Consider the following 9,503-nt stretch of genomic DNA (forward strand, 5'->3'; position numbering starts at 1 on the left):
AGGAGGAGTTCGGACCCTGGGAGCCCCACGGGAAAGCGGAGCTGGAGGAGGAGTTCGGACCCTGGGAGCCCCACGGGAAAGCGGAGCTACAGGAGGAGTTCGGACCCTGGGAGCCCCACGGGAAAGCAATCCGCAGCCTAGGTTCCAGGTCCGGAATCATCGCAAGATGAACGTTTGTCACAGGAGTCTGTGTGTTCTGCGCAAGGGCTTTGCCACCGAGCTTCTCTATTGGACTTCTTTGTTAAGAACTTTACTCTGGGGCTGGGGAGCTGGCTCAGAGGTTAAAAGCACTGACTATTGGGTTCGATTCCCAGCACCCACATGGTGCCTCAACAGTGACTGTAACTACAGTTCCAGAGACTCCAATACCTCTTCTGGCCTTTTGGGCACTGTGCACACATGTGATACACAGACAGACATACATGCAGGCCAAACACTTACACACTTAAGAATAATAATAAATTAAAAAATGTATTTTATTCTGCAGTCAAACGCTGGAGGCCCACAGTCACTGAGATGTCTTTCCTTCCCTTCGGTTTGACTCTGTTGTGTTTCTGGGCCTGTTTCAGGCCCTGCCTTCCTGGAATTTACAGGACTGCCTCGGAAGACTTGAGATTGACACCCAGAACCACAGTTCTCACACCCCCTCCACCATCCACCTTCACAAGGGAGGAGAGCTGGAGTGAGCTGTCTGGGGCTAGTGTGTCATCTCCTGCGGGGGTGGGGAGAGGGGAGGGTGGGAGAGAGAGAGAGAGAGAGAAAGAGAGAGAGAGAGAGAGAGAGAGAGAGAGAGAGAGAGAGAGAATATGTCTCTGAATCTCAGAGTTGGGGAAGCAGGGTGGATTAGAAAGAGGGTAAGCTGGGGGAGAGGCCTTCAGGGCAGAGGCAACACAATGCCAAAGGCAAAAGTAGGGCAAACCTGATCTGTGAAGGAAACAGCGGGGAGGCAGGTGTGACTAACAGCAAGAAGTGAGAGAAAAGAAGGCAGCAGATATTTCTCTCTTGTTTATAAAGAAAGGCTTTTGTGAGGTTTTAGTTTATTTTTATCTAAAGTGCATGGTTGATTTGCCTGTGCACCTCTGCACACCACCTGTCTGCCTGATGTCCCACTCTCTGGCAGAGCAGGCAGTGCCCTTAACCACTGAGCCAGCTCTCCAGGCCCCAGAAATTTCCCTTTCTTTCTTTCTTTCTTTCTTTCTTTCTTTCTTTCTTTCTTTCCTTCCTTCCTTCTTTCCTTCCTTCCTTCCTTTCTTTCCTTCTTTCTTTCTCCTTTGTTTTCCAAGATAGAGTTTTTCTTTGTAGCCCTGGCTGTCCTGGAACTCACTCTGTAGACCAGTTGGCCTCAAACTCACAGAGATTCCCCTGCCTCAGAGAGCTGCCTGCCTCTGCCTCCCAAGCGCTAGGATTAAAGGTGTGTGCCCCCACTGCCCAGCTCCTAGACGTGTCTTAAAACTTTATCTTTTGTCTCTAGATGTAACTCAAGACATCTCTGTGATCTAGAAATAACAACAGTGTGAGGTTCAGGAGCTATCCCTTTCTGAATTCTCTTATCAGGATTGTTGAGACAGAGGCAGAGCTGGTGAGATGGCGCAAGTATTGTCCTAGCTTGCACAGGGGTTCAGTCTCCAAGTTCAGATCAAAGGGCAGAGACGTGGCAGGAAAAATTGACTTTCCGCTCTGTAACTGGATCTTTCTGCTTACATCTTCATGGCAATCTGAGTTAGCTCATACGATCCTTCTCCATTGTTAAATAGTGCATCGTGTCTGTCCTATCACACACACACACACACACACACACACACTGTCTCTCATAGCGAAGGTGTGTGTGTGCGTGCGTGTGTGTAAAGATATTTTTTATCCTTCTTGTGTTGTGCGCTGCTGAAGATCAAATCCAGGGCCTAGTGTGTACAAGGCATTCACCCGGCTGCAAAGTTTTCCCCTCCAGCCCATATCTTCCTTTTCTTTTTATCTTTCAAAGGATATGGTTTTCTTTATTTTCATGTGTGTGATGTATGTGTGTGTACTCATATGTGCAGGCATGTGCCCCTGTACGTGTGCATACATAGCACTGTTCACTGTTGTTTGTTTGCTTGTTTGAGACAAGCCTGGAGCTTGCTGGTTCCTCTAGAGAGGCTTGGCACGAGCTGCTAGGACCTGACTCTGGGATTACAGATGCAGTCATTGCACCTGGCTTTTAAACGGGTCCCGAGGGTTCAAACCTGTGTCCTCAGAAAGTACTTTATGGGTCACCTCCCTAGCCCTGCTTTCTTTCTTTCTTTTTTTTTATTTATTAAAAGATTTTTTTTTTCTGGAAGCCAGGCATAATGGCATGTAGGCTGCAGAGTGAATTTCCACAACCGTGGCCCATGCCTTTAGTCCTAGCACTTGGGAGGCAGAGGCAGGCTGATCTACATTTAAAGCCAGCCTGGTCTACGTAGCGAGTTTCAGGCCAGCCAGGGCTACATAGAAAGACCCTGTCTGGAACATCCTCATTGCACTGACTTTGAAGTAGTAGAATTTAGGAGTGAATTTGAAACAGGAGTCCTTCCTGGTATGACCAGAAGAGGACTTGAAAGTAGCTATAGGGAACCTTAAAAGTTTCTCCTTTAAGACTCCCTTACAGGGTTCAAAGAAAGACCCCACAAATAGCTAAAGGAGGGCTAGAAATCTGAGGGGTAAGAAATCCACTCACAACAGGGATCATCCATCCATAGTTCCTTATTCTTCTCCCAATCCTTATTCTCCCCTGCTCTCCCTAGTTCCACATTGTCCTTCCTTCGGTGTCCTTCTTCCTTGTCCTACCCGTTACAAACGTTCCCAGTCATGTATACCCTTGAAACCAGCAATTCCCCAGTCCTAGCAGGTTCCAGGGCCAGAATTCTTTTGCCCCATAGGAAATCAGATAAGGGTTTACACACACACACACACACACACATCCATGGGCGTGGATAGTACTAGTCCAGTGAACTCCTTAATGGAGAAAGTTAGTTAAGAAAGCAATTAAATCATCAGGGGATTGTAGAGGGCAAAGTTAGTGTGTTACACTACATTTTTAGGTGGTTAAAAGGTTTATTTTCAGTAAAAGTATGAAGAGGGCACAAATTGTTTAAATCAGCACGTCACTTCTTTTCTCAGTCTGCACAGAGGCGGCGAGGTAACTAGGCAACCCAGGGGAAGCTGGTGTCTCATGCTCAGAGAGCACATGCGCTGGACACTGTCACTTCTACGGGCCTCGAGTTAGACTTACCGCTCTAAGCGGAGAAGAGACCCAGGCCAGCTGTTCTGATCGTGGGTGTTGTGGGTCTTTCTCTGGGTTGCAGTTGTTTCTGTTGTCCTTGAGAATCCTGAGCTAAAATCATCAGTAAACTGAGGTGAAAGTGGGCATAAGGAGTAAAAATCCTCGGAGTGGGGTAAAACCCCAGCAGCTTGGGCAGGTAGTAATTTTGTGTCCTTGGAGATCTGTGACTATCTTAGATGGGACGCCCTATGTCTGGACACTAAGCATTGACCAAACGCCTGCTGATAAAGATACTCGCTGGAAGGCAGATCTCAGCATTTACCTAGGAGAAGGAACGGAGGCCTGGCAGTGAGAAACTGTTCTCACGAAACAGTTCTGAACTGTGGAAATGAATTCCCAAATATGTAATGGAAGGGAGGTCAGCAACAGCAAAAAGTCTACAGCAAAGGACAGCCCCTTTACTCACAAAGCAGTAACGCCAAAAAGTTTTGCCTTTCGGTTTAGCCTTTACCAGATCTCTTGGTTCTGGAAAGTCACTTGTGAAAAATGGCTGAGCAATTACTGTATAATGTTGTGGCTTGTAGCAAGTTGCCTTATGGGAATGTTTGATTAGCTGCAAAGGTTCTTCTGCATGGAGGAGAGGGAAGACTGACAGGTAACGTAGGCCCTGTTCAAGTTTTCTCAGGGCCTTCCAGATTCAGGTAGGACAGACTTGCCGCGACTCCTGCTAAAGCCGGGAAGTTACAAGCAGGTACATTTTATTTTTTATTTATTTTTTTTTATTTTTAATTTTTTTTTTCGAGACAGGGTTTCTCTGTGGCTTTGGAGCCTGTCTTGGAACTAGCTCTGTAGACCAGGCTGGTCTCGAACTGACAGAGATCGGCCTGCCTCTGCCTCCCGAGTGCTGGGATTAAAGGTGTGCGCCACCATCGCCTGGCTAGCAGGTACATTTTATAGAACACAGAAAGCGTTTTCCCGAGGCAGAGCTGCGGGAGACACACTGGCTCGGTTTGCAGAGTCCGGAGGCACAAACACAAAAGCAGCCGAACACAAAGTAAGAGTACAGGGAGGACTGTGCACGGCGGGGGAGGCTTGACTTAGACAACAAAATTCCATCATCAAAGGCATCAGGAAATACGGCAAAGCCAAGCTAACACAATGTCTAGAGGCTGGGAGGCTTTGGCAGGTGGTGATGGGGATACACATTCTGGGTACATAGGGACAGGCCATTAGGGTGGAGGAAGGAAAGCAGGCCACGAGGCTAAGGGGAAAGCCCGGGACAGGTTCTACAGTCTTTAGTCAGCTTTCATGGCAGGGCAAAATACCTGAGACAATGCCCTGAGAAGAAAGAGAAGGAGAGATGGCCCTGAGCACAGTAGGCCCTGGGTTAGTGTTGGGAGCTGCAGATCCCTGGCCCCTTGACTTTCTCAGACCCTTTGCCTGCTGGAGTGAAACATCTGTGCTGCAGCTGCTCCAAGCACGAGACCCTGATGGCAGGCTGGTGGGCCTGCAGCTGAAAGATCCCGAGAGCTGGGCGTGGCTAAGGATTCCTATTTAAGCTTCCCCTGTGCACACTAAGGTTGGCATTGGCATTCTTGTATCAAGGCTGATCCGTGTCCACGTTTCTCTCTGTGTGTCTCTGTCTATGTTTAAGTTTCCGGCCTAGCTCCTGGCTGGCGTACCATCTTGTAGTTGCACGGGTACTACAGGACAGTACAGGACCACTCGGCTTTCTACAGGTTAGATCTCTAGGGGGAAAAAAAACAGGGGGAGGTTTATTAGTGCATTATAGATTATATTGGTAAATTGTTATGCTGTCTCAGTCTGTTAAAAAGCAATCCTGGGAGCAACGAGGCCCCCTCTTGTCTCCTCCAAAACCCATGGTCCTGGGTCAGCCTGCTCCTCATGCTCTGTAGCAGGTAGAAGAAAAACAAACAGCAGGCATGGGAATCAAAAACTTAATGTCCTTGGATCTCTGTGAGTTCGAGACCAGCCTGGTCTATAGAGCTAGTTCCAGGACAGGCTCCAAAACCACAGAGAAACCCTGTCTTGAAAAACCAAAAAAAAAAAAAACAAAAAAACAAAAAAAAACTTAATGTCCTTGACAGGAATACTGGCTCACCCTTTTTAATCCCAGCACTCAGGAGGCAGAGGCAAGAGAATTTCTGTGAATTCAAGGCCAGCCTGCTCTGCAGAGCGAGTTCCAGAACAGCCAGGGCCACACAGACAAACCCTGTCTCAAAAAAACAAAACAAAGAAAAACTTACCCAAAACCCAAATAAAAACATTGTGACCTTAAGAACAGCCAGTGGGTGATCATTCCCAACAGAATTTACCATGGTGTACGATGCCTACAGTGGGGAAGAGAGGGCAAGCTCCTCCTTGGAGAGAGGGCTCAGCTGGAACTTCAGTAAAATGCCTCGCTCCCTGCTCAGCCTCTGCTGGGAGTCCCTGACCTGGTGACGTCTGTTGTCTGTCTGTAACTCACCGTTTGTCCTTTTGCTTTGCTTGGTGTAGAATAAGAGAAGGTTCTGGATTCCTTTGGCCACGGCAATGACTTTGAGGTGGACATTTGCCTCCGCGTGGACCCGGAGTTTTCATTCTTGGGCAAAAACTGAGCCCCTGCTTTTAATGCATTCTCAGTTCTGTGCATGTGAGGTTGGGAACTGAGGTTGCCACTAGATGCAGCTCCTGTCGCTCTATTTAAGGGCGTGGCATTAGTAAGGCAGTAACAAGGGGTCTCTATTCCCATATGAATTCGGAGATGGCAAGTCCTGTAGTGATCAGAGCTGTTGCTAGCAGAAGTCCCAGGCTCCCAGAGGAGAAACGATCAACAGCCCAGCAAAGACACATGTTGCCAAATAATCCTTTGGTATACTGTGAAGATGTCTTTGCCAATGCGCCTTCTGATTGGATTAATAAAGTGCTGAGTGCCCAGTAGGCAGACGGGAAGAGGTTAGCAGGACTTCTGAGCAGAGAGAAAAGAGGAGGAGATGAATCTAGGCCTGAGAGAGATGTCAGAGGACATGGAGAGGGTGCAGGAGGTGCGAGACGGAAGAGAGGTAACGCCAGACTGATAGAAATGGGTCAACCTAAGTTATAAGAGCTAGTGAGACAAGCCTGAGCTTTAGGCCAAGCTTTCATAATGAAGTCTCTGTGTCATTTTTTGTGAGCTGTCTACAGGTACAGCCAGCCAGTGGCTCCCAGAATGCTGGTGTAAACCATGTGCTCTTTTGAACACATACAAAGTCAGCCACAGGCCAGAGGTTAGAAAGGAAGGTCCTGGGGCGAGTCACCCAGTGACCACTGTCAGCTGTGTGTGAATACAATCCACAAGGAAAGCTACCCTGCAAACCTCTTACCTACGGTGTGTTCAGTTTAGCCCACTCTCAGAAAATCCAACACTTCACCAGCATTCAGGAGGTAGAGGCAGGCGGATCTCTGTGAGTTCAAGGCCAGCCTGGTCGACAGAGCAAGTTCCAGAACAGCCAATGTTATATAGAGAAACCCTGTCTTGAAAAAACAAAATCCAACATGAATTTCCTAGAATTTTAGTATGTCCGTGTTCACCTACTATGAGATCTGTGATACAGACTATCTGAGAATATGGGGTGGACTTGTAGAAATTTCCTCTCTCCTCCTAATCTCTGGAGCACCGCAGTGACCCCCACACTGCTGCCAGAGTCCTCCTGACCAAAGCGCTTGTGCCACCACACCCAAGAGCGAAGGGAGCAGACCGCCCAAGCACTTCGGCCTGAGTGTGCCACTTTGACTTCAGACTCCATTTTACCTGTAGGATGAAATAAAGTTCAGGTTCCCAAAACCGAGGGGAGCTGGAAACTTTCCAGCAGCTGCCCCACCTCCTCCCTAAACCACAGAGTAGTCGTTATGCCTCTTTAGCTCTGTAGAAACACTATGGTTGTTTCTAAAAACAGAAGGACAAATGCATCTCAGTGGTTGGACTCAAGGGCTTGTACTGTGTTGGTTGAGAATGATGGAACATTCAAGGAAGCCCCTAATCTCTAAATCCTGACTGGTTAAAATTGTAACTGTAACTTGGCCACAAATGTCTATGATTTTTGTGTTGATAGACCCCACTTCTGTCCCTGCTCAGGCTGCCAGGAGAAACGAGGCTCCCGAGTCCCTGTCCTGCAGCCCTGACCCATCAGTGACCCGCTTCTGCTGGGATTTTAATAAAATCTTTGGAACCCATAAGTGTTGTCTCTCTCACTCCTGTGGTGCATCACAGGGTGGGTATAAAGAGAAGGTGGTAGGTGGGAGTGGGAGCCAGGACAGCAGCTGACTGTAGCCAGTAGAATGCCCACTCCAAGTGCATGCTTCCGGAGAGACGTTGAACATCGATGCATGGGCTGTGGGTGATCAGCACGGTGGGGCTGGAAGAAAGTAAGAAGGCCACAGCTGGCTAGCCTGGCCAGTGTCTGGTCAGAGGTCTGTAGACCACAAGTGTGGCCAGAGGCTCCCTGCCCGTCACACTTTGGTTTATGCAAGATTGAAAAGCCACAAAAGAGAAAGGTTCAATACACCAGTATATGGACTGGGACGAGAGCAGCCATCAGGCAGGGACGGCATTCAGTTGTTATTGCTAGTCTTTTTATTTCTTAGCTTTACTTATTTTATTTGCGAGAGTGTTTTGCCTGCATGTATGCATGTGAACCATGTGTGTGTGCCTGGTGCCTATGGAGGTCAGAAGAAGCATCCCGTCTTCTGAGACTAGAGTTATGGACAGTTGTGAACCATGACGTGGGTGCTAGGGATTGAACTCGGGTCCTCTGGGAGAGCAACAAGCTCTCTTCACCGCTGAGCCCCTGTTATCGCCAGTCTACTTTGTACGCCCTGGTCCTGTTCACAAGACATTGGCGACTGTTTCTCTGAATGCCCTGTTCTCTGATTTATTCTGGTTCAGTTTTAATTGAAATATTGGGGGTCCAGTGCCAGGCCTTTAGCATGCTGGGCAAGCACCCCCAGATCTCCCAAGCTAGCCAAGCACCCCAGCTCTCCCTTTCCCCTTTGTTTCATTGGAAAAGTTTGTGTTTATTCCGAGAAGAGTCTTTTTCGGTAGTGTGGTAGATTGACCCAGGGCCTCATGCATGCCAGGCACGTGGCTAACCCCAAGCTACAGCCTCAGCCCTCCTCTCTCACTTTTAACTGGCCAGTCCTCTCTGTAATCTGCAGTTCAGGTTCTAGAAGGAGTCGGCTCATGGGCTGACCTGTCACGGTCACACTTTATTGGGGTGAACCCTTCAAGGTCATCCCAACTCCGGGTGCTCACTCAGGCCAGATAATCCATGTGTTTGAACCAAGTCACAGCTTTTCTGCTGTTAGCTCAGAGCTGCACCTTTGAGAAAAAACTCCCACCCCACCCTCTTGGTTCTTTCTCTTTTTTCTTTCTAATTTAATTTTCAAGTTTCTTTTTTTTTTTCTTCAAGACAGGTTTTTTCTTTGTAGCCCTGACTGTCCTAGAACTCACTATGTAGACCAGGCTGCTGTCTTGTGTGTGTGTGTGTGTGTGTGTGTGTGTGTGTGTACTCTCACATGGAGGTCAGAGAACAGCTAGGAGCCAGCTCTCTTCCTCCACCATGTGGGTCTCTGGGATGAACCAGGCTTGACCATGGCCTTTACAACTGTGTCCCCTACTGGCCCTCTTTTCTCTTTTCTTCTATGTGTGCACCGCTGGAGGTCAGACCCGGGGCCTCACACACACACACAAGCTGTCCTGGTCAAGGTCCTCTGGAGGACGAGAACTAATAGAACATGTGCACATGTAGGGCTTTTTAGAACAGCTTACAGGCTGTGTGTCTCTCAACTGGTTTTCAGTATAGGGCAGAATCCCGAAGAAGCAGGCTCTCATGCCAGTGAAGGAATGAGCTGCCTGTGAGAGCAAGGGCAGCGGGTAAAGAGCAACAGCCTCCTTCTCCCATGTCCTTTATACAGGTTGCCAGCAGAGGGTGTGGCCAGGATTTAAGGTGGCTCTCTTTACCTCAAAAGATCTGGATTTAGGGTGGGTCTTCCCACTTCAATTAAACCAGTGAAGAAAAGTTTATCACAGGTGTACCCAGACATTTGGGTTTTAGTTAACTCCAGATGCAGACAAGTTGACAACCAAAAACAGCCATTACCCAGCTGATGACCAAAAACAGCCATCACCCAGTTGACAACCAAGAACAGCCGTCACCCAGTTGACAACCAAGAACAGCAGTCACCCAGTTGACAACCAAGAACAGCCATCACACAGCTGACAACCAAG

The 9,503-nt window shown here is 48.3% G+C and overlaps 1 long non-coding RNA gene across 1 annotated transcript in view; it reads right to left on the minus strand.

Moving 5' to 3' along the window:
• Positions 1 to 6,302, minus strand: part of LOC106143870 — a 17,090-nt gene extending 10,788 nt beyond the window's left edge. The window contains exons 1-2 of the long non-coding RNA XR_001229010.2: positions 6,292 to 6,302; positions 1,732 to 1,735 (exon numbers count right to left, since the gene is read on the minus strand). This is a non-coding gene — a long non-coding RNA (uncharacterized LOC106143870). The remainder of the gene's footprint in view (positions 1 to 1,731; positions 1,736 to 6,291) is intronic.
• Positions 6,303 to 9,503: the final 3,201 nt, after the last annotated feature.

This window comes from Microtus ochrogaster, chromosome 8, assembly GCF_000317375.1.
Source record: "Microtus ochrogaster isolate Prairie Vole_2 chromosome 8, MicOch1.0, whole genome shotgun sequence".
NCBI lineage: Eukaryota > Metazoa > Chordata > Mammalia > Rodentia > Cricetidae > Microtus > Microtus ochrogaster.